General features: G+C 36.4%; 2 long non-coding RNA genes across 2 annotated transcripts in view; one reads left to right on the top strand and one right to left on the bottom strand.

The window, feature by feature from the left end:
* The window catches only part of LOC131702734 (uncharacterized), a 224231-nt gene that overhangs the window by 159915 nt on the left and 38037 nt on the right, over positions 1 to 26279 (bottom strand). The gene's annotated exons all lie outside the window — the stretch shown is intronic.
* LOC131702735 (uncharacterized) overlaps positions 9155 to 26279 on the top strand; it is a 131453-nt gene continuing 114328 nt past the window's right edge. The window contains exons 1-2 of the long non-coding RNA XR_009309490.1: positions 9155 to 9312; positions 23897 to 23981. This is a non-coding gene — a long non-coding RNA (uncharacterized LOC131702735). The remainder of the gene's footprint in view (positions 9313 to 23896; positions 23982 to 26279) is intronic.

Below are 26279 nucleotides of genomic sequence, written 5' to 3'. Positions count from 1 at the left end.
TACTGCAAACAGTGTATTATTTATTTCTTAGCAGACGCCCTTATCCAGGGCGACTTACAATTGTTACAAGATATCACATTATTTTTACATACAATTACATTTTCTTTTTACATACAATTACCCATGTATACAGTTGGGTTTTTACTGGAGCAATCTAGGTAAAGTACCTTGCTCAAGGGTACAGCAGCAGTGTCCCCCACCTGGCATTGAACCCACGACCCTCCAGTCAAGAGTCCAGAGCCCTAACCACTACTCCACACTGCTGCCCTGCTACACTGCTGTATTAGCTCATACCACTGTGACACCATTGATCAGCATGTGAAAATATTACTACTGTGGGGGAATGGCAGACTTACTGTTGAAGCTGCCCTTTGCTTGTATTAAAACTAAAAGAAAGTTAGTAAAATGCATTGACGCTTCAAGTGGAAGCATTCGACCCATCAAAGCTACCCTTTTTAGCAAACCATTCTACCCTACAGGGGTATGATTTCCTCATAGCTCATGTCATGTCATTAGGTCCTGGAATCAGACTAGTTGACTTTCTCTATCTTCTAGAGTGCAATGGTGGGCCCTCAAACGCACAGATCTGGTTATGCTACACCAAACAAGGACAATAGTGTCTGTATAATCTCCCCGACTAGTCTTGATAGATGTAATCAGCAAAAAGCACAGCATGATGGCACTGAAAATAAAAATCTCTACAACACTTGTTTCCTTTAGAGCTCAGCATGCTGTCTTTCCAGGGATGCGTTATATTTAACCAAATTCATTATCAACAGTTAGTGGTGACACGCCTATAGCAATTAACATGGCCAACATTCCGGTTTTATCTGTGTGATATACAGCACTCCCTAATTTAGGAAAGTAGCAATTAACCCAAATTTCCTTTAACTTTTTAAATAATGTAGTCAACTACTTTAATACACAAAATGATACACATGAAACGAAATCAGTTGCAATCATTTAACAATATAAACATTGTTAAGTGCCATTTAAAAGCACAGCGAAAACACATGCCAAACACAACAACATAACATGTATTATTCATCTACTGCAAAGTGTGCAAAACTTAATCGCTCATCAGATACTCAAACATTCAGCTCAAAGATGACAGCAATTAACAACTGTGCTATTGTGTTCTACATCAAATATCATTGCTGTAAATTTGTTACTGTATATTGATTTTCTCAATCAAAGCACCATTCTCATGCACCAATGACAGGATTCATTTTGCAAAGTTGGGGGTTTAATTTTTCAGAAAGAGGTTTATTTATGAGCAAAGGCAGTTTTGAGTAAATTGCCTTTTTTTGGGTGATTTTCTAAGCTATGTAAATTGAGTTTTGGAGGAAATCCACTCTACTGACTTGTAATTTTACATTTGTGCTTGTATTTTAAGTTTAACGCTTGTTCTTCACACAAATGAAATATTTAATATGGCAGTTTCACCTTGCAACTACAAGAAATGTTACAGAAAATAATTTTTCAACTCTATTGTCACATTCATTTGCTATGTGTATCAAATCCTATGTAGGGTTACTTGTGCAATTTCTTAAATTTAAGAGCCATCTTTAAGCACTGGGAAATATTACACCATGAAAACAGGAGCAAAAAACAGAAACACAATGAACTTAAAACAAGCTGCCAAAAAGTGATTTCTGTTAAAGTGCGTGTCATTCTCCATAGAGGAGGCAAAATAATGCTTAATCTTACTGGGGGAAAAAAGGACTCAGCAGAAAGGTTATTTAAACACTATGGTAAGTAAGTAACAAATGGTTATTAGACAAAAACCGTTTTTTTTGCAGTGGAAGACAAGGTAAGCTGATGAACTGGAGCTTAAATGTACTCTCAAAATGGAGAGTTGAGTGTATTTGTTCTAAAGCCATAGAAACTCAATCCCTAAGGTTTTCAGGCAAATTACCGCCATGTTCGAGTGGTGCATCCCATTTAAATCCCACAAGGACATGTCGTATGCAATGAGATTTTGAAAAGTGCAATAGAATCTTTGTTTTTTTTTAACCTCAAGAAACAATGGTAATTAAACTGCTTTGGGTGGAATTACACGGGATGTGGCCACTGTATTACAAAATGAAGAATGCATGTTATGAGGCAATCTTACATGGAGGAATTAAACCATGAGATATATGTAGCATGATATATGCATGCAATAAGGCCCGGCAGGGTGTCCGTATACGTCGAATATCCAACCCCCGAAAAGTCTGTTTATTCGACATATACAGACACCCTGAAGGGCCTTATTGCATTTATAATCCAGGTAAAACTGGATTTGAAGGTATGTGTCTGAGAGGGGTGGATAATGTGCAGAAGTGTCTTTTTGTGTTTTTCTTTAGCATTTACAAACCGCTACAAATACATTATTTGTAGTGACAAAGTCGGGGTGAGTGAGTATAAAGACAGCGATTGATTTATTTTTTGGTATTTTTTTCTGTTTTGCTATCTTCCAGTTCAGTTAATTTTTCAGCATGTCTTCTCACTACTTTTGGGATGTTGGTCACATCTGTAACAGTAAACAAGACGACTACCGATAACTTAAATTCTTTGAGACAGCACAGTGATTTTGAATATGTGACAAGGCTCCAGCTGTCCGTATCCATCCAATATACGGACTGCTGGAACCTTGCTCGACCAATCACATTGCTTTGCTCCATTGCCAGCCCTGGATTATATTATATACACACACACACAATTTAGAAAAAGATTTAAATGCAGTGCACACTAAAATATAAAAAATCTTTAAACTAATAGTGAAGGTGCACATAGAACAACATAAATACAGAAGTTACAGAAGTTACAGAAGGACTATGTCCGAAACATCCTAAATACATTTGGATTTATGCTGTACTTTTTGCACCTTTATTATTACTTTAAATATTTTGTGTACATATATATATATATATATATATATATATATATATATATATATATATATATATATATATATATATATATATATATATATATATATATATATATATATATACACAAAATATATATATATAGGGCAGCAGTGTGGAGTAGTGGATAGGGCTCTGGACTCTTGACCGGAGGGTTGTGGGTTCAATCCCCAGTGGGGGACACTGCTGTTGTACCCTCGAGCAAGGTACTTTACCTAGATTGCTCCAGTAAAAACCCAACTATATAAATGGGTAATTGTATGTAAAAATAATGTGATATCTTGTAACAATTGTAAGTCGCCCTGGATAAGGGCGTCTGCTAAGAAATAAATAATAATAATAATAATATATATATATATATATATATATATATATATATATATATATATATATATATATATATATTATACACACACACAAACACAGTGATGATATCTGTTGTGCTAATAAGAGGTAGAACCTTGTTTAGTACTCCTTTCATTCCATCCTTAGAAGCATCACTATATGGTTTGACTCTTCAACAAGGAAAATACCAAGAGTGTTGGAAGCTGTACAGTGGAATGAAATTATAAGATTTGATGTGATACAATGCTAGAATTTCTATAAAGCCCAGTACTTTTTGTATTCACTTTTCATTCAATCTTCAAAGGATGCAGTGAAGAAATTAAATTCAGATCACACAGAATTTTGTGTTCTCAGAGTTTCTAAAACCCCTGGAAAATGGTCCTCTGTTCGGTTGCTGACTCAGACCTCTGCTCTTCACGAGTGCATGGGCGTATTGGAGTGACAGGGAGCCATGCACTTGGTGACATTACCAGCAAAAGCAACAGCACAGGGCAGCAAAGCTTAAAAGAGCGAGGGGAAGAGAGGGGAAGGTCAAGGCATTACTATGCAAAAGGTGTGCTGGAAATAAAATTCGAGGGCAATGGTTGGCATCTTTCCGCCTGCATGCACTGATTGGCATTAAAACCTCCATCAGAATGCCTCTTTATCTGTCGTGAAGGAGCCAGGGCATATGTGCCAAGTCAACAGAAGTTTGAATAAAATGAAAATGGAATGAGCAAAGTAAGACTATACATAAACATTTTAAACTCTAGCTGTATGCTTTGGAGGTAAAACAAATACAATAATAAATGTATGTACCCTGTTACTAAGTAAAACCAGTGGTAGTAAATAAATAAACAAACAAACAAACAAGTTGAAAGGTAATTGTGTCACATGATTTCAATGGAATGAGTCCGAGTCAGTTACCAGACAAATCTCACAAACCGTTAAAGACTGCTATAGAGAAAATAAAGAATACAACTTAATATTGGAATGTTGGATAGTGCATCAACAATTGGTGTGTTTGAATTACATACAGTAGTGTGGAAATGTATTAGAGCACCTCAAGAGTTGTCATTTACTATATTCTGTGCAGGAAAACCTCTGGGTGTGAGAATTTCAGTGTTCGGTCAGTAATCAGTGATATAGAAACAATAGGCACTTGTGTAAAAAGTGTTAGACCACTGTGTGCTTTAATTAGGCATCTTAAAACAACTTATCTTACTATTTTAAATGCATTGCACATCTGGCCTATTAAAGTCATCATTTCAATTAGACAATCACTAAGTTACATACTTTGACAATTTTCCAAGATTTTCATTTCCAGTAGTTTGATATCATACGCACAACAAATCAGAACAACAGAAATAATGGGGTGCTCTAATACATTTGCACTCTGCTGTAGTTTACTAAACTACTTTCTCTGTATCTTATGATTGAGTGGTTTAGAGTTACAGATGATTTAAAGCACACTTTGAAGAAAGGGAAACTGATGTTTAATGCTTTGTGACAACTACTTTAACAGAACAAGCAAGGGTTAACATTTCTTTTTGTAGCTGGGCAACTCTGGTGGGGGTGTTCAAGTACTTGATGGTGAAAAGTGAGTGTTCACTGCACAGTACATCCATCACAGAGATCCTAATTGAGAGTCACAGGGCATTGGTCCCCTGTTAATAACATCAAACACCTGTTCTTTATGTGCTGGAAGTTACCAGGAATGGGGACGTTCCATTATTTGTTTTTTGGTTATTATTATTTTATTAATATTTATTTCTTAGCAGACGCCCTCATCCAGGGCGACTTACAATTGTTACATGATATCACATCATTTTTACTTACAATTACTTGTTAGTATGTTTTTCTAACTGACCAGAAATATTATATATATATATATATATATATATATATATATATATATATATATATATATATATATATATATATATATATATTATACTGTGTATTTACATAGTAGTCACTTAGTAAATACATGTGTACTTACACATAGCTACAATGTTATTATGCATAGTTACAATGAACTTAATGTCTACATTTTTTGCATAATATATATAAATGCACACTGGTATCAGAAAAGGGTGAGGGTTAGGGCTAGAGTTAGGTTTAAAGTTAGGTTTAGAGTTATCGTGCAATTACACATTAAGGACATTGTAACTATGCATAATAACATTGTAATTGAGTGTAACTAAACATGTATTTACTAATTAACTACCTGTTAATTAGTGACAATTAATGTAAAGTGTTACCTAACATAGAACATTTGAGTAGCAGGAGGTATCACATTGTTTTAACGATAGTCTCTTTAAAAAGTGTTTCAATGCATGAATATTAGATTCTGGAACATGTTTCAATTGATTTTCACCCTCTCTTGAAAGCGATGCTAGCGAATGTCTTTTGGCTTGTATGTATTGATCAGGGTGTTCTGTTACACATTGGCAACCGGGAAAGGCACACTCTTTGTGAAGTCCCTATGCGGTCTAATAATGGTATTACATTAATGAAAATGAGAAGAGGTGATTATTGTAAATTATGAAATCAGTGTTTATTTTGATTTATACAAATGTATTGTATGTTTTGAACTATATTATATACTGTATTTGTATTCGTCTACCTGAAAACAAACAAAAAAAGTTTTTGTTTAATTCTGCCTGTGGCAGTTAATACGGGATAAAACCAGTGTCCACACAAGTATGGTAATCATATTTGAGAGAATTATGTTTTTTGTAAAAAGCTGTACAAATAAGAACAATACTACAACTACTAATAAATTATTATTATTAATATTATGATGATTATTATTTAAATTAGAACACAAGCTGTATTTATGTAATATGCTGCATTACAGTTAGACTCAACTTTTACAATTAACAAAATTATAGTAGGTTATCATTACAATAAAGTTGAAGAGAAAATTAAAATAACAGGTTGATGCCAGTTAAAAATGCTCCACAAAATTACAAAGTAGCCTGTCTTCAAATGAGGATAATGGCACTTAATGGATCAATGGCACAAGCTGTTAGAGGTTAAAAGAAGTGTATTTCTTCAGCCTAAAACTAAAGTTAGCCAAGAAAGTAAGACGACACAGCAGGAAGCTGATTAAAAGATTAGAAAAGAAAGTAGGAAGCACTTTCTTCAACATAGACAGGTAACCTCAAGATGCTGAGTAAGGAGTTATGTAAGGATTTCTAAATAAGATGCCAACAATATAAACTTCTCCTAATCAACATAGAATGCTGGCTCAGCCTCTTGTACAAAATACAGCTGCAAGTGTAGTTGCTATAACCAGATACAACCTGACAGCCTATTACATGTTTTTAGTTTAAGAACATCATTCACCCAAGTTTTGCTGTTGATTTGTTTGTTGCCCCGGCTTTATTTCATTTCTAAAGCAGAAACAAAACGTATTCAGTATGATAAATGTGCCTGCCCCCCCTCCCCCCTCCCCTCCTTCCTTCGGAATTGAAAAAGCTTTAGTTATTACATTCATTTGAGCTTAGCAACAATATATCATCACTAGAATAAATAATACCTGTAAGTCTTAGTTTTTTCTTTGAGTTTCAATGTCATGCTTCACATATTTTTTCTCTGTTAGCAAAGAAAATCAACAAATATGATCCGCCTTTTTGGGGCCAAGATAATTTTGCTAACATTAAACACATTGCAGTATTCCACAATCAGATGTTAATGATAGTCTTCCATCGTAGTACAGCGTATCGTTGTTGACAGTTTAGTTTGTTTGCATTCTCTACATGGAATGCCAGTGGTGCCGGAACCATTTTTATAGTGAGGGTTCTGAAAGCCATTGAACAAAACTGCAACCCCTGTATATGATGGAAGCCACGCATCCAGTTGCTATTATGTTAAGCATGTTAATAATATCTATATCTATATATCTATCTATATCTATATATCTATCTATATCTATATACCTATCTATATATATATATATATATATATATATATATATATATATATATATATATATATATAACACTAATTTAAGGTGTTTGCTCCTTTTTTATGCCTATCTTTACAGGAAAAACAACCTAGACTGCAGTATCCACGAGAAGTCAGCAGGAGGCAGTATGGATCTACAGCCTCTAGTGCTGGCAGGGAGAGAGCTGGCAGCATGTGTTGCTTGCAGTGGAGATGACCTTGATAAAAACATTAGGAAGAAAAGTGAGGAAAGCTGCCCTGGCTTGAAACAATAATCCTGTTGTGGCAGATATTGATTGAGAGGACGTATGTTTCCCGATGCTGAGCCATTGCTACAAAGCAACCCTGTATTTTAACTGTAAATTGACAATTGTATGTGATGGAATGCCTTGCCCTTAGTTTTAACCCGTTCACCATCAAACGCGCTGAAAATGAAAGTCAGAGGGGACGAACCTTGTTCCTTTTCAGTGGCAACATATTTTGTTCGTATTATACTTCAAATCGTGAACATATGACATTTTTGTTATGACTGAAAACGATCATCACCATTATAAATCAATCATGTACAGTATAAGACCTCAATCAATCAATCGCAGTTACAGATTTGGGCAAATGCCAGTACGTCTTTTTTGTGTGCTGTTTAACATCGTTTTCTTTTTTCTGATTTGTTAATATCCTTCTTTTGCCCAAGCTGCACACAATGGCATATCATACAATAGGACCCTACCAGGAAGAAAATGCAGAACTTATAGTGCTGCATTTCAAATATCTGCCTATTAAATTATCAAAAAAAAGTGATAATGTTTACTCTAACTAATCCTGTAAGCGCAGCACACAAACCAGAGGACACAATTAAGTGGAGACAAGCTTAGGACAGAGGGGAAGCGGCACTTCCTTACACTGAGAGGACGGAGTGTATGGAACGGGGTGTTGATGCGTAACCACTGGGATCCTTTAAGACTTGACAATATATTGAGATGAACCAACTACTAGGAACCAGGTGATTACTGATGGAGCGAATGGCCTGGTCTCGTTCAACAATGCTCTTATATTCTCACAGTATGTTGGAATAAAGCTTTAGTTTAGAACTGTAGGAGGTTTTAAAGCATTGGTTAGCACTTCTTTAAAACATGATGTGCTAGTTTGTTGTGTAACTGTGTGACAGACTGATGTTACATTTTAAATATGGCAAATCTACTGCAATAGCAGCTTTAAAGAAGTAATGAATAACAACAACAAAATGATAATTGGATTTATATGAACTTAATAATAATTAACGAATTATAGTGAAAAAAATACAAGAAGTTTGGTCAGTCTCCCAGTAATAACTGTTAATAATGAATAGGTTAAGGTTGTGGGAAGGGGGGAGGATCATTTTAGTACTCAAGACATCTTCATTGTAATTCATTTTAGCGTTGGTACTAAAAGCAGTACAAAGAACATATTATATTTTGCTAAGAGTTTTTGCTAAAACATCAATGATCTTCCTAGGAGTCTTGTGTTTGTTTTGTGATTTGGTAAAATGTTCTATAATTATTGCAGGAACATTACAAGCACAGAACTCAAACCTTTATAAAGCAATAGTCAGTTGATATAAAAGTGTTACTGGCGCCTCTTTAACCCCAGTACCCTGGCTTAATCACAACCCAGGTGAATAAGACTAGATTAAAAAAGAATTGATGTACAGCAAAGCTACGACTTGTAGTTAACCATATCCTCCCTGCACACACACACACACACACACACACACACACACGCACACACAATGCTGATATGTTGGAAGTTTAAGGAGTACCTCCATGTTATCAACCAGCAGGGGGTTTCATTAATAAATGATAATAAAAGCAGACAGGCCCTCATTAAATAGCTGACTGTACTATTCAAGCCAGCAGTTAATACCTTCTTGGCATTACTCAATGGGATAGCAAGGGATAATATTACCAGTTGGGAAGCAGGCAAGTCCTTTGTCGCACGAAACGCTTTCAGAGCCTAGAGACAGCTAGACGTGACTGAAACAGATCACAGTGACGAGGAAAAAGTACCACAAGAGGGAAGGGTTGTGCCAAATTAATTCTCCAAGGCTGTAATTCGATGACAGGTGATTGCGAAGGCCAGACAGAAGGTATGTAGTCCCCAACTTGGGATAGAAGCTATATTTTGACAAATGTTATTGTATTTGGGTCACTCATAAATTTTAAATATATGGTTTCAAGTTAGCCTGTTTTTTTATGCAATGGTACTTGTAATCTTGCAGGTAAAAGATACTTGAATGAATTGTGAGTTAAAAAAGAAAGTCCTGAATTGTCCCTGTGAAGGCATTTGGTTGATCATAGTTATACATTAGTTATATGTTACAATCTATGTATTCAAATGTATATATGTGTAACAGGGGGATGTTACCTGCGTGGGTCATCACTGAATGATAATGAGGCAGACACAGAGCAGTTGGTGTTGACACGCCACACAGGCACACAGATTTAATTAACACAAGTGCTGCTACTAGAGTACCAGCAATGGTAACCCTAGTGTCACATTTAATAAGGTCAAAACAAAACAAAGCTAAAAATAAAAGTTTGCCTACAAGGCAAGCGCTAGCCTCATTAAAAGAGACGTCCCACTCCAGGAACCTACTAAACTATGAAACCCTCTCTATACTGGTTTGAAATCAAATCCCCTAAACTGACCTACTCAAGTCCCGGAGTCCTGTCGGCAACTTTGACCTCTTCCGACATCCCTGGCTGGACAATGACTTGAGGTGTGGTGCATACTTTATTTGAGCTGTGCGCAGGCTCCCACCCCCTAGCCAATCAGGACCTCCTGGTCAGCTCAGCACTAGGTGAGCCTTCTTGCTCAATTGGTTGCCTAACAATGCTTTTCCTATTGCGCATCCCAGCTGCTTCCATAGAGGCACACATCCACGCAAGAACCAGCGACAGGGTCCTCCCTGTCACAACATGTAATACAATAAAAATAAAATATATGTAAACAGGAGACTTTTATATGGAATATTAAGTAATAAAATAAAGAGGCCAATGTTATTGTATGTAACATTTACCTGTTATTTTAAGCTGATAAAGACTTATACTGTAGTAATAAATGTATTCTTTACCATTACACTTTAAAGAGTAAGTTGCACAAACACCCACTTCTCCAGTTTTGAGAAGTACTGTATCCTTGTGAACAATTAACAAATTTGACTAAACAAAAGTTGGCGCATTTTGACCATCACAAGTCAGTATTCATGGTGAAAGACTGGAGATTAAATATTAAATAATTTATAACGTCCATACTCTATTGCACCAATATTGATATGCTGATAACCATAGCTGCATAATGATAATAACCTGCTTTGATTGTTTTATTGCTGGGTGCAGAGTTGGAAATAGCCCAGTCCCTCATTTCCACATACCAGGGTGTCATGTGATGCTTTGACTTTTCAAACCTGCCTATATACACTATATTTTAGAAAATGGCTATATTTTATAGCTCTCCGATTGGTGTGGTAACAATGACTGCACACCCTGTTGGGTGTTACTCAATACTATCCTATACAATGCTATGATACAAGCAGAGCAGAGCATTTTGTGGTGAGGAAATTTGGGTGACAAGTAGTATGGCTCTAACTGTAATTCAAATCCCTGTATTCTTTCATCAACCTCTATTGTGTTATTCTACCACATTTTTTGTTTGTTTGTTTGTTTACGTTCTTTGACCCCCCCCCCCCCCCACCCCCTCCTTTTACTTTATGTGCTGCCTCTCCCCTCCCCGATTCCCTCTCATTAAAATCGGGCCTCTTTCTCTTTTTGCCAACTCAGTAAACACACCATCCCTCAGAGAGCGATCTGAGCTGGAGAGATAAACATGGTAAACAAAGCTGTGGGGCTGCAGAGGGAAGCACGTCTTCATTTGTCAGTGAGGAGTGATGTCAGCGTTGCTATGGAGACCACGGTCAGCCACTGTTTCCATGCTGCAATCCCTCTCCTATAAGTTTCCTTACTGGAGGCATTAACTCGGATACGTGGTGCTGGGTTTATTATTGAGAAACAGAGCTCACAGATAACACTCCTCATTAAGAATGGGATTTGCATTTTCTAATATTTCTATGTATATGCTTCGCTTAGGTAGAAATTTTGACAGTCTTATAAGCAAACTAATTTACCCGATATCTCATACATTTCACAGTGAAGCATTTGACCATGGCTCATATTTCACAGCTACAGTGATATTAAGAAGAAAGAAAAAAAGAAAGAAAGCTATTTTTTTACTGGGATGAAGTTAAAAGCTCTAAAACCACAAACACAGACAAATCTGGTGCTTTTGTGTTGTGGTTAAGATGCTTGCTTGCGCATGGTCACTGGTTCACGCCCTGTCTCTGTCCTGTTATAATCGCACCAGGGGGGCTGCACCTTGGGTCCCTACTTATATTATTCCTCAATGCCTAACTGTGTTCTTTGTGCCGACTACTTTGTAACCAGTTATTCCAGTAGGTTATAGGCTATAGGCACTGTAAGCTGTCCGATCCATTATCAGTTTACTAAGTCTTTCTTTTCAATTATCAAAGCCTCATTTAAGATTTCCTTCATGAAGGAAACTTTGAATGCAATTTGCCCGTTTAATGTTTATTTAAATGCATTACACCACTGGATCATTCATAATGCTCACATTTCATAACTTCACTATTTAATTCAGTTATTTTTCTTCCTCCCTTCCTGTTGCAGTATGTAGGTCATGCAAAAAAAAAAGAAATAAATAGAGTTGGAGGAGAAGTGTGGTGTGTGTGTGCAGTTTTCTCCCAAATGTATTGGGACTCCCTGTATGAGGAGTTTGTTGCCAGTTTTACTACATAACCCTTGCTTACTGAATTGCGTTTCCATTTGCCACAGGGATTGTTTTGAAAGTTATTTGAAATTAGTTAATTTCCATCAGCAGCAGATGGAGATCAAAACTATTTCAATTGGGACTCTGTCAGCTCCATTTAAACCATGTTCAGTGGAAAATAATTGAACATAAACATGGTTAACTTATAATTTAAATACAAAAAGCAACCCAAAACTGGTGTATATTATTATTTAAACAGTTCTGCATTGTATAAACGTTGTTTTGAAGTGTTATGCATTTTTTAAAATTTTATTTCAGTATAGTAAATGCCTTTAAAAACACCACAGACGCACATATAAATAGCAAAAATAAATATTATATTGTACTTGCAAACTTAACATGTACTAAATCTATATAAAAAAAATAATGTGTCAACACATACCTGTGCTTCAATATGAAATCACATTGCGGATAATGAAAAAAAACAGCTTTGGTCTTTTTGTTGAAAACAAGAAAGATAGACTCCATCCCTAAAAAAAAAAAAAAAAAAAGGAATGCCAATCCAAATAGCGCCGTTATCACATTTTCAAAGCCCTAAAGATGGGGCACATTTACTCCAAATTGCCTGTCATCTCTCCAAGACATCGATTTTGTAAGTCAACAGGGCTGCACAGTAGTAGACTAGTATATGAAAGGCATCTTTTAAATTTGCAGAATAAAATCATATTTTTTTCAGTGAAGTACTATAGGTGGTAACAAGCAGGCTACTGTAAAGAAGGCAATAATCAATGACAGTGCTGAAAAATAATGTATTTTACGCACATAGACACTCACTCTGGGGTGATAAAATAGAGAAATCGCAATTTACAAAAACTGAGATGCATACAGGTGACCCTTGACATTTATGTATTGTGCATTTACTGATTTTGGATGGAACCGGCTGCAACCCCGGTTAGATTTTGGAACAAGATGAGATTGAGAGACTAATTCCTTGTTGCAGAAAACGTTGCAAAAATAAATTGGTATCAAAAATGAAATGTACTCCAAAATGTTATCCGATGAATACCACTCTCTGGGGTGAAATGTTGAGTATGTGTTTTACCCGCTCATAGTTTTAAATGACACTTGAGTTCTGTTGCTCCCATAATGAACTAATTGTCAACCTGCCAATATATGAGCCAGTAGAATCCTAGTTCCCAGCTCATTTTGAGTGCTACCTGGTTCAACAGGAATCACGTGATGTGGTGACCCTTTGAACTCTGTTGGTTCTATCATGTGACTTCTTTGCAATCACAAAGCATTAAAGCAGATCGTTGTAATTATATTAGTTAAGTAATTGGTAATTGGCCTAATTAAACACATCATTGGTGTGACTGACCTCTTGAGTATATGAAGATGTCAAAGGAATACATTCATTGAATTAATTATTTTCGCTGTGAATTAGCGGTGAGCTGAAATTGAATTTGGAAACATTTCTACCACAGTGGCAAACTTCAAAGAGAATGATTTGTCCTTCCAGTCTAGGACAAGCTTGAGGCATGGAGACTGAACTGCTCCCCCCTCATCTTCCTAAGAGAAAAGGAGCTCCTTCCAGTCTAGGACAGGCTTGAGGCATAGAAACTAAACTGCTCCCTCCTGCTCCTTCCTAAGAGAAAGGGTGCTCCTTCCAGTCTAAGACAGGCTTGAGGCATGGAGACTGAACTGCTCCCTCCCTCATCTTCCTAAGAGAAAGGGTGCTCCTTCCAGTCTAAGACAGGCATGAGGCATGGAGACTGAACTGCTCCCTCCCTCATCTTCCTAAGAGAAAGAGTGCTCCTTCCAGTCTAAGACAGGCATGAGGCATGGAGACTGATAAAAGTATTAAACAAAAGGCATAACAGAAAACAGTATTTTGTTATGGCAGTCAGTAGAATGCTAATGTGACCTGTAGTTCTGAATTCAAATAGGCACAACCCAATGCTGCAGTCTAGTGCTGTGTCAGGCTTGTTAACATGTGATTTTCCGAGTACTATTATTATTATTATTATTACTCATTTCTTAGCAGACGCCCTTATCCAGGGCAACTTACAATTGTTACAAGATATCACTTTATACATTATTTCACATTATTTTTACATATGCAGAGTACTGTATATTAGTATTCGTTTTTCCTAATTCTCCATCAATACCACCACTGAATAATTCTTCCCTCTCTTGTTGATGTCCGGATGCAACAGTGTTGTTTGGCCCATCTTAGATCCCGAACTCCAAAATGAAAAAATAAATAAATAAATAAATTACAGAAATCACCCAGCCATGGTTTCACACAAATCTGCCAGGTACTGGATTACCATCCATTGAGATTATTTATATTGTTTACCAGGACAGACTACTGGCGTGCACACAACCAACTCAACAGCCAGACTAATTTCAAATACTAATGCAAGCAATGCAGCATACAATTTAAGAAATCTATGCCCGCAAGAAACAATAACATGTAATAGCTATTCTTCACCTTGCCAAAAATGTGTCAAGAACCAAAACGCTATTTTGCAATGTAGTGTTTGTGTCAATTTAGCACAGTAGCATCCTGTTTAAAACCATAGGCCCACGTGGGCCATGGCAGATACAGGCTGCAAAGACTCTGTAATCAAAAGCCCAAACTGGCCTCCTTCCTCCAAGCAGAACTACACAAAGCTTTTTTCGAAATGCTGCCATATTTTTGGATCTCTGCTTCAAATTTGTTTTTCTTTGCTTAAAAAAAAAGTACAACTTATGGGGATCCCTGAGTGGCTCACCTGGTAAAAGCAAGGCCACATGATGTGCAGGGTGAGTCATACTGGTTTGTATCCTGGCTGGGTGAAGTCAGTGGTCTTCACTGTGGATTCCAGAGGGAGGCAAAACAGTCAGGGACTCTTTCTCGTCATTGTGCTACATCAAACCCTGCTGTTCAGTCGGCTAGCGAGCTCAGGCAGACACCTGCAGAGCTAGCCTTTGTCCTCCAGAGGCTGGTGACTCGCTGACATCTGCTCTCGCGTTCCTGGGTGTAAAAGAGGAAGCTGGCTTGGTCGTGGGATCGAAGGACACCCACTGAACCTTCAGTTATCCTGAGATGTGTGGGGAATTGCTGCAGTGAGGGAAAAAAAATATTGGACATTCTAATTGTGGAAAAAAAATTGGGGGGTAAAATAATTGGGCACTCTAAGTAAAACATTTTTTAAAAGTACGACTTAATGTATCAAGTACTCAATGGCTTTTTTCTCACTTGTTATCGCCAGTATAGTGTTTTCTTTTTTGGTATTTTTTTTTTGACAAGGAACAATCTTTATAACCTCTAATCACAAGAGAAATTAAAATGTATGGATTTCTGTTTTTTTTGTTTTGTTTTTTATTGATTTACTAATAGCTATCTAAATGAATCCTGGTATGCCAAAATGCCAAAGGTGTATGGTTTATGAAACAGGTTAAATTGATTTCATGTGCCCTACTCCTAGCTGGAAAACTTTGAAAATATATTCAGTAGGGGATTCTTTACTATTTAGAAAACCACAGTTTAACATTTTCGTTTCTGGGGTGTACTCTGACTTTTGATTATCATTTACAAAACAATCCACATTATCCTCATCACAACAACTCACATCAGTTCAGGATTCCACTACCAAGACAATTCCTGGAGTACAAAGGTCAGCCCTGTAGGTGTCCATTTGAGCTCACCGGGCACCTGGCCAGGAGGTTCTGCTGTAGTGCGATGCAACTTAACTGGGCAAAAGGCTTTTACCAAGAGGTAGATTAACCAGTTTTAAAACTAATTTAAAAAAAAAAAGGTTTCAGCAACTCCAAATTTGCACTGGTAGAACCGCTATCAAACAGAATTCAAACCCTTGAACCCGGGTTGTCTGCTGAGTTTTGTGTCTGCCTGTCTCTTTCCTTAGAAGGAGGTTAAGTACATTTATAGAACACTCATCTCTCGAGTTTTTGGTAATACTGCTGTGCACTGTTGATCTGACCTACTTGAAACAGAGACATCAAAAGAAAAACACCTCTGGTGAATAATGTCTCAGATTTAAAAGAAAAAAAAGGAACTACAGAACAGCAACAAAGATCCAGGATTGTCTGTTTTCCTAGATTAAAATCCTTGGTAAATTAGGATAAAATCATCCTTTGTGCTACCAAAAGAAAATGGAAAAAAGAAAGAACACATTATTTCCTTCTCCCAATACTAATGATTTAGATCATAGTTATATTACACCATGATTTAGATCATAGTTATATTACCTGAATTCTGCAAACCAACCAATAGCCCACTTGTGTTTTCAGTTCAACTGATAAACTGTAAATTGTGCCTACTGGAAATCGTACATTTCAATCATCCACAAAGGTTTTATAAACACAAGAAAATATACTGGCTTTCCTGTGCAACCTTCCTGCTTTCTAATGCATTGCAATATCATTTTCCCATGCATCCCAAGAGCTCAAGGGCAAAATATGCCATATAATTGCAGTGGTTTTTTAGATAAAATCCATTCCAGATCAATACATGGTTAATAGATGTTTTCATAGACTCAGTTGAATCACTAATCTTGGACCGCAGCACCTTAATGTCACCTTCAGTACATAGTCCTTCATCTGAATCTCTGAAGTCGTAAACACTAAAACAGGACAAAGCCTGGGTCTGTGAAAGTAATGAAAGTCTTTGCCGCTTGAAAGAAGAGATTTGATTTATTTTTAGAACAGGTGGGATTGTGTGCAGCAAGGTGAACATTTCCACATTCACGCACCCCCCCCCCCCCCAACACACACTCTCTCTCTCTTTCTTTCTCCAGTGTTATAAACAGATTGCTAAATGGAATTGCGAGATCTGCTGACTCAAGAACGATTGAAATATCCATTTCCTTGCTCTTCTCCAAGCAAATTGTTTTACTTCAACCGTGGAGACCTCCTTGTGCCTGTGCCTCAAATCTAACTGGATCGCGCACTTTACCTTCGCCTCTGTGCTGTCACCTTTCTCTAGATTAAGGTGACAACTTCATCTGGTTCCTAATACCCTCTCAACGGGTCCAACGTAGAACTCATTTAAAGCAGAAATGTAAAGCCTGCAAAACAAAACAAAAAAATCCTCTCCATCCTTTTTCATTGCTTTTGGTGGGATTTATGTCAAGGTGATGTCCTACACAAGATGCAATAGTGCTACCACTTTACTGCCATATTGCTCTGATGCTTAATGTTCTATAGAGCATCATCTGGAAATAGTAAAACAAGAAAAATTAAAATATTTCGAAAAACAGGGCAGGTATTGTAAGAAATGCTATGGAATTTACTATTTTTCTTTTACTATTGGGATAGCTTGGAACACAAATTGAGAATACTAGTTCAGTATCAATTTCTTCTTAAATATTATCATAACACAGAATTGCATTTGCCCTTACAGTCCCTACATTTAAAACCAAGCAGAGCGCAAGTGGACCAAAGGGTTTTTTTTGTTGTTGGAAAGCTCTTAAAAGCAAGCTTTAACGTTATACAAATGATATGTCAACGTCATCCTCCACATATAAACCAGGTAATTAAAACGGACCTATTCAATGACCCAGCTACATTTGGGGGATGTAGACAGATTGTCAGCAAGATCGGATTCCTGATAAAATGCCATAGACTGCCCTATGGAAGAAAGCAGTAAACTGACACCAATAAAGTATTTGTTAGTGTAAAATTGATCTGTTAATCTGTACAACAGAATCAATTTTTAATAGGAATAAGGCTGTCATATTCCTTTATCCTGAAACATTTTGCTTCTATAGATTTCATGGGCAGCTAAGAGCTCTAATTATGAAGCAAAATATGTTAAACATATGAAAGATTTATATATTTTAAATGATTGTTTAAGAAAACGTTCATGGGCTCATTACCATACATAGTAATATAATGCGTTGGGAAAACGCTATTAACAAATAAAGCATAAAAATGTAGATACTTCACAGAAGCCTTCAAATACAACTGCAAAATTACAGACTATGGGGGATTGTGACTTTTGCTCTTTGCCCTCTCGTCTCTGGGTCTATCAGGGACTCAGAGTCTGTGTCTAAGTTTAAATCACACCTCAAGACCCATTTTTGTACATTGGCTTACTGTACTGTATAGTTTTTATTGTATTTATATATATATATATGTATGTATTTTATATATATATTTATGTATTTTATATATTTATTTTTCATGTAAAGCGCTTTGGGATTTATTTTAATGAAAGGCACTACACAGAATAAATATATTATTATTAGTAATCCATCTATCTATTGATGAGATTAACTATCCCTAGTCAATTCCCCTCCCCTACATATGGAGGCCAATATAGCAGCTCTCTGTAGGGCTCTAGAAAAGATCAGCAGCTCAGCATTACCAGGATTCAAACCAGCACGCTAAATAATGATCTGAAATGGAACCATGTATACATGGGAATTTTAAAAGCTTTTTCTTAATGTCTTAAGGTGGGTGGGAGAAGGAGCCTGGCTTGAGCCCATGCAATTTGCAGTCTCCATGTAGGAAAATCTTAATAGACCCAGTCACAGAGTATGCATGTCAACTTTGAAACTCCGAGCTGACTGTGTCAGAGTGAAGTGAGCCTAAAAGCATTCTGAAGACAGTGCTCAGTAATAATTTGACTCAGAGAATGCATTGTGTACATTTCAACTTGAATGCAGTGCTATTGGCTATGCTTGTTGAAATCTGTTGGCAATGATCCTGAAAAAACTGTGCATCTTCTTCAAAGTCATGTTTTATTGTAACAAGGCTGTCTTCAAAACCAGTAAGAGATGTTTAAAGCAAGGATGATACAAGCAGTGGTGGAGTGCTATATTTAGAAGTGAGGGGTCACTGTTATCTACAACCAGCTCATCTCACTGTCCTATTGTAGCCTCTTATGAGCTAATTAGACTGAAACAGAAGTGCATCCATTTGCAAAAAAAAAAAAAAAGGTGTACAGCCACAGGTACCCTTTGTTGCGATTGAGTTTTATCTTTCAAATAAATGTTTAGCATATTTTATCTACATTATTTCTTATATATGGGCCTAAAAGTTTAGTTGAAATAGTTTTTGCTCAAAAGTTTGATGAAAGAAATGTTGTGCGTGTGTTGAAAACATTAACTGTTTCAAATACTATGAAAAAATATGTTAATTACAAAGTTATTATGCATAATTGCAATGTACTTAATGTGAAAAATGTTTGGCATGATGTAACCTTAATTCTAACCCTTTCCTGATACAATTCTGTACTTGCATATATTGTGCAAAACGTTGCCCAATATTTCTTATAACAATTAAAGACAGGCAAAGTATTAAGGCATATTAATATAATATTGGTATACATTATTACTTTTTACTTGTGAAAATGCAATGAACATGAACTGAGAGAGACACAGAGATATTCCGAAATTGAAACATCATGTTATCTAAGTCAATGATAACAATCAGAGCATGAATTCAAACTAACAAACCCTCCTTTGTCTTAATTCAATCGCCCGAGCTCCTAATCCCAACTTTTATAGTACAGGACATGTTGATGTATAACATCTCTCAAAACTGATTGAGTCTGTGAAAACAAGACGAGATACTTGAAATAGAAAGAGACTGCCGTTATTGGAGATTTGACTCTTGGTTTTATATATAGATCAAACTCGGTGAGCTTGTTCTTTCAATTACCATGTCAGTTGTGCCAAGATGAGGTCACCTTCACATAGGCTCTGAGATTAACATGAGTGGGTAAGGGTTTCAAAAGAAATATCATTTTAGTTCTATAATCCAGAAACAAACACCACTTGTTATCCTAGATGTTGAGGATTGTTAAACAATAAAGGCTGTTTATCCCTTCAAGGTACACAAGGAATTGAGCGGTTGTTCAAGACGGTTTCTTCTTAAAATGTGTTTGAGAGTGACTCAAGTATCACAAGAACAAAAAACTGACAATTTGGATGACCAGCTCCAACCTGTCAGTACATTTTAAACCCAGTTTCGTGCACCTCATTGCAAAAATAAGAAAGTTAGCATCATTTTATTTGTGGGACACTTCCGTCCCCTTGTATCTTAAATGGCTCTAAAGCTTTTAAAGTGTTTTATGTGTAGCTTCACTCATCACAGAAGACCAGCTCTGGTGTTAGATATGACTTCTTTCTATATCCTGAAGTCTACTTAATTACTTAAAACAATCTTTTCTGAACAGGTTTTTCTTTTGGTTGTGGTGTAAATCAGTTACATTCCTGATACATTTGGTGGAAAAAAATACTGTATGGTCCTGATACAGTAGGACATTCTCTTGTGATGCTATAATACTGCAATTGATTGCCAGTGTATTGATTCATGCAATTGTGATCCAATATTAAAATGCTACCACTGTGTACTACACATAGCTCACACCACTGCTGCCCTTGTGCTGGACCCTTTGCATAGAATCTTTGCCATTGCAGTGTTACAATAGCGAGACTACACCACAGCATTCCGCATAACAAATATTACACTTTGTCATAATGCTACAAATGACAAAATCATGACAGCAAAGCCGGATAGCTTGTGATGTATGATTAATTACCACTACTAATTGCCAATTGTTCTTTGCTATTGTTACACAGTTTCCCATTAACTATCTCATCCATTGTATTTACCTTTCCTGGCAAATAGTCAAAAAACAGTGTTTTTGTTAATGGATCCAGTTGCTCTCCATTGATCATTTCCTTACTAGGGCAGTCAAGGTCTTATTACTGTGATTGTGTGCGACATGACTCAACTGACCTTAGAATATCCTCAGTCTCAAGGATGGTTAAACCAGGTCAAACCTGATTTGGCCACGATTGCAAATCATTTCACCTCAAACAGGGACAATTTCAGTAAATACAGATTACATATGGCACTACCATGTTACTGTCAAACAATCTGTTCTACTGCATTTTTCCCCATCAAACTTCCACACATTGAAAGACTCAAAACACACTGAACTCTTTGGGTCAGCGTACCCAAACTACATTATGTTTGTTTTAATGTATCTTAACAACGGAGCACCATAAAATATCACAACCCAAAATTAATAAACATATTGTCAAAACCACTCCATTTTGGTGAACCTATCTCCCTACTACAGATAAGAGTGGCAGCTGAGTTGGTAGTTGAGTGGTTACAAGTGAGACAGGTAAGGGGGAAGCAACTGCATTCAGAAGCCAGTAAAATAACCAGGTAAAATAAATGGTACTTGTGCATGAAACTAGCCTATGTATCTACCTGTAAGTGTGACCAAAGGATCCTGGAGATTTCACAATAAAAAGAAAAAAAGAGAGAGTCTTGTTTTGCCTTTTATAGGCCTTTAACCAACTTTTCACTTTTTGTATTTCATGATGTTAATGAAAGAGATCAACAAATCACCTAGGTTTGGGGAAAAATCGCCAGATTTAGGATTTTGTAGAGCATTAAGACGGGCATTCAGGTGCTGGACATTGCTTATAACAGCCTTGTTTGAATCTACCTTTTTGTGCTATTATGGACATTTTCTTCCTTTCTGTGTTTGCAAAGTGACACATCCCATCTTTGGGAAATGGGATTTGGGCAGTAATGCTAAAGTGCCATTCTGTAAAAAAAAAAAAAATGTACAGATTTTGAGCTAGACTTTGGGCAAAAGTCTGAAATGTAATTGAAATGAAAGTAGTGTTTTTTTCTCAAGCTGTTGTGACAGTGGCTGTCAGGACTCAGACATTGGCTAACAGGAATTCAATCTTTCTCTCAGACTATCTGAGTCACCTTACAGTATATCCCTATTCCACCCATTTAAAATCAATCAAGTCTTTCATAGTGGACCACCATCACAAAGCGCTTTACAAGATGCAGTAACAAGAAAATCCATAATACTTTAAATACAGAGAAATGCACAATACATGCTATACAGTAAAAAACAAAAATGCATAATAAATTCAATTAAAACTTGACAATGTATTTGCTTTGTTTCCATGAACTGAAACAAGATATCGGTTTGGTTGCCTGATAATGTACGAGCTTAACTAGTCTGAAACATTATAACGAATTAGAAAATGGATCAGAGATGTCCTTTTACCTGATTGGTCAATACGAGGGCTTAAATCTCTGATAAAAGAACCTCACACTTGGAGGTGCATTTGAGAAGATCCTCCATGGACACACACCAACGCAATAAAGGTAACTTGTTAAATTATGCTTGGATTCTTCTTGCGAGCGTTCCTTCATACACAAATCCCTAAATAATTCAGTTTCCGTACAGGATGAACACCTAGATAATGCCAAGCATATGTGATAATGTATTCTAAGGTTGCTAGGTCTTGCATTGTTTTTTCTTCATTAATTTTGTTAAAAAGGCATCTGTTTCATTCTCTGCTCTAAATCACCTGACGTGCTTGTCTTTTCTTGGAGCACATACAGCTGCATGTTCTATTTAAATAAGAACATTCATTATTAATGCAATTATAGATGGGTTAGACATTGACTAATTGTGCATTTAGAAACAATTACAATACCTCCTACAATGTTATCAATCTAATTAGCGCCAGTATATGATTAGCAGTTATATGATGTTATATTATGATTAAAGTTGGTCCACAAGTAACTTGATAGGTAGCCTAAAAAGAATGGATGATGGAAGTAACTCTCACTTTCCCATGAATTCTGAAGGAAATTCAACTCTTCTACAGTGGTGGGAAGCAAAATCATTTACAGTCACATTGTTTTTCTAACAGATCAAAAACTCCTATTTCTATTTATGGGTAACACTTTACATTAAGTGTCTCTAATTACTGTGTATTTACATATAGTAGTCAATACATGTGTACTTACACATAATTACAATGGTATTATGCATAGCTACAATATACTTGGCAGCAGTGTGGAGTAGTGGTTAGGGCTGTGGACCGGAGGGTCGTGGGTTCAATCCCAGGTGGGGGACACTGCTGCTGTACCCTTGAGCAAGGTACTTTACCTAGATTGCTCCTGTAAAAACCCTACTGTATAAATGTAATTGTATGTAAAAATAATGTGTAAAAAATAATGTAATTGTATGTAAAAATAATGCGATATCTTGTAACAATTGTAAGTCACCATGGATAAGGGCATCTGCTAAGAAATAAATAATACTTAATATGTAAAATGCATTTGCATATGTAAGTACATAATGGTTAGAGATTGTACTTAATCTTTAAAAAAAATACAGATTAAGTACATTGTAACTATGCATAACACTGTAATTATGTGTAAGTACACAAGTAACTACTATGTAAATACACAGTAAATAGACACAATATAAAGTGTTACCCCTTTTTATCTAGAAGGTTTTCACCTCTGAACAAAAAATAAAATAAAAAAACAAATCCAAACAAAATGACCAAACTGTGAGGTTGTTCCAATCTAAATCTATCTTTAGAAATATGTATTTGTTCAATACTAAATAAGAACCAAGCGGACCGTGACGGATTCTAAAGTCCCCTAATGTTTAATATCTTACCTGTTTTATACCATATTAAGCATGTTTTGTAAAAAAATAAAAAACATCTACTTCTGTTTCTGCTTAGATCATTATTTACCATCTGTTCCATAAAAAAAATGTTTCTGAAAAGGAAGTGGGGGTGGGGAAGTATATTAACGATGCACGGTGCACTGTAGCTCATAGAGCAGGGGTGTCCAATCACAGTTTGGGAGGGCCATTCCACTCCAGGTTTAACGGGTAAAATTATATAAATGAACTACTTCAAGGTCTGGATTGAGGTTTATTTGGTTCAATTAAATCATTTAGAGCAGAGTTGGAACGAAGACCAGGAGTGGAAGGGCCAGCTTTGGACACCCCTGTCTTAAGCCTATGCTTTCCCACAAATCAGCCTTGATAATTCTTATCAGCATTTTTTTTTTATTTTTTGCAGGAATTGTTAGCAAGCATGGAAAATAATGATCTATGCAAAAACCACAGACAATCATGAAGGTCATGCATACTATCACACTAAGCAGGTAAGAAATTTAGTAGAGAGAAAATGTAGATGATGATGAGATAAAGTATGGTACTTTCACAAACACACAATGTAAGACCAGCATAGCAAATGGTGCCGCATTCATTTTGAATTCACAGCATAACCCTTAAAAACACCATTTAAAACAACATTTCAGAAGGGACTGTATTGAGTTTGATATACAGACACATTTAAATTGTTGATATCATATATCATTTCACGCATCCCACTTATCTGGGAAACAAGTATCATGTGTTTTAATTTAGAGCTGCTTTCTGTATGCCTTCAAGCACATCAATTTCCCAGCACTTTTGCAAAACAAATAGCAATCAGCTGCAGAAGGAAAGGATAATTGAATTGAGTTCTCATGAACAGAGCAAACCACTCTGTGTGCCCTCACTTGTATCAATACTTTGCATATTTAATTCCATTCAAACTTCGTCAGACAAGGCTATTGTCTTGCAGAAAGTGCAGGCGGAATTCTAAGAATCGAGATTGTTGGTAATGCGTGGAAAGAAGTTACACCAAAAGAACTATTTAACCCTTTACAGCATGAGCAGTTTCTGGACTATGTCATGCAAACCATAAACAAATATTCTTTTATGTGGATTCTTGCTCTTAATGACTGTACTGTATGGGGCAGTAAGTGAGGTTATGGGTTGAAGGAATGCAGAATTTGGAAAGCTATGTTCTACATTTGGGTAAGTGCCTCTTTACACTGCGCGCCTTGGATGGCCCTGGCCACGAAAAACGTGTTTCAGTGATTGTTCAGCTTCTTATCCAGCACACGCCTCCCTGTACATAATGACGTAATTCCTTTGTGGCCAGGCTGGTCACATTGGGTACGATACAGCAAACCAGGCCAGAAATAGACGCAGATATTTAAATGCAGATATTTATATGTAGTTTCTTAAATACATTTAAATATATATTTTCACTTAATCACTTAGTTTGCTTGTCTCCAATTCTCTAACTAATCAGACATTTTACAACACAGAACAAAAATTATAAAACATACCAAATGTCAAGTTTAAACATCTTCAGCACAACAGTGATTATACTGATAACGAGGTAAGGCAGTAGATTTTAAAGCATCGGCTGTCACACCTTTTAGGGAATAAGAACAAATTTAATTTCTCTTGTCGCATTAAACTCTTTAGGTCTGCCAGCTTGTACGAAAGCCATTTGTGAGGACGATGTGCATTGGGGACCGAACCACCCTTTGATTTCTTTATTGATCAATCCCAACAAGGCACGAAATCAGTGCTAGGAAAATGCTGACACCAGCTTTGCAAAGGCAAATCAAGAAGCTGTAAAAGGAGGTCATAGAAATACAATACCCCCATTGAAGACTGCAGTTTGCTTTTGGACAAATGAGTTTATCATTACCGGCAGAACTTTAAAATGATGCAGGAATGATTTCATTGCAAATATCACAGAGGTCATCAAAAACACAACAGTGGTCCTCACTGTTAAAATTAGTGAAGGATCACATCAGTATCTACTGGATATTGCACACTGTGTTAGTCTTTCTGTTCCCACTTAAGTCATATTTCAATCACAGCACTGTTGTAGGGTGGAACATGATATAGATACCCTTACAAGACACATTCTCTTTCTTGTATCAAATGCAACTTTGAAAGAGAGGTTTCAGTTTTATTTGCTCATCTGATTTATGACCCATGACTTGGTAATTACACAAACAATCTGGATTAATACCCTCTTCGGTCACAATTTTTTTTCTTTTTTAAATTTTTAGAAATTTTAAAAACAGTTTGCTTGAACTCTATGGAGTTTGAGAAGTTGCCCTGCCATAACTTGGGGTGGGGGAGAAAAAAGCAACATATATGCATAATACAATAGATACATAAATAGTAAACTTAATTGTGCACACAGTGACTGAAGGGGATGTAGAAAAATGAATGGCCATGATATATACAATACTGCAAAAGGACAGTTATTAGGAGGTGTTCTGGAACTGCTTAAAGAGTAAGTTATTTTCTTTTTCTTTTGTTGTTGTGTAATGCACTGTCTGCACACCTTTTTATGCTTGAAATTGATCACATGACTTTTAATTAACAGCCTTGGGTATATAATCAAGGTCAACCAAAGTTCAACCAAAATCAGGGGTTCTCAAACCTCGGTCCTGGGGACCCCCTGTGTCTGCTGGTTTTACTTGTGTTCAGATCTTAAACAGTTGCAGTTCAAGTTACTTATCAAATGTTATAGCTAACTTGAAATATGCAACTGTTCAAGAACTGAAAACAAGTAAAAAGGTCTAATTAAGCAAATGATCAGT

The sequence above is a fragment of the Acipenser ruthenus genome, chromosome 30 (assembly GCF_902713425.1).
Source record: "Acipenser ruthenus chromosome 30, fAciRut3.2 maternal haplotype, whole genome shotgun sequence".
NCBI lineage: Eukaryota > Metazoa > Chordata > Actinopteri > Acipenseriformes > Acipenseridae > Acipenser > Acipenser ruthenus.
This window is presented reverse-complemented; position numbering and strand designations above follow the sequence as displayed.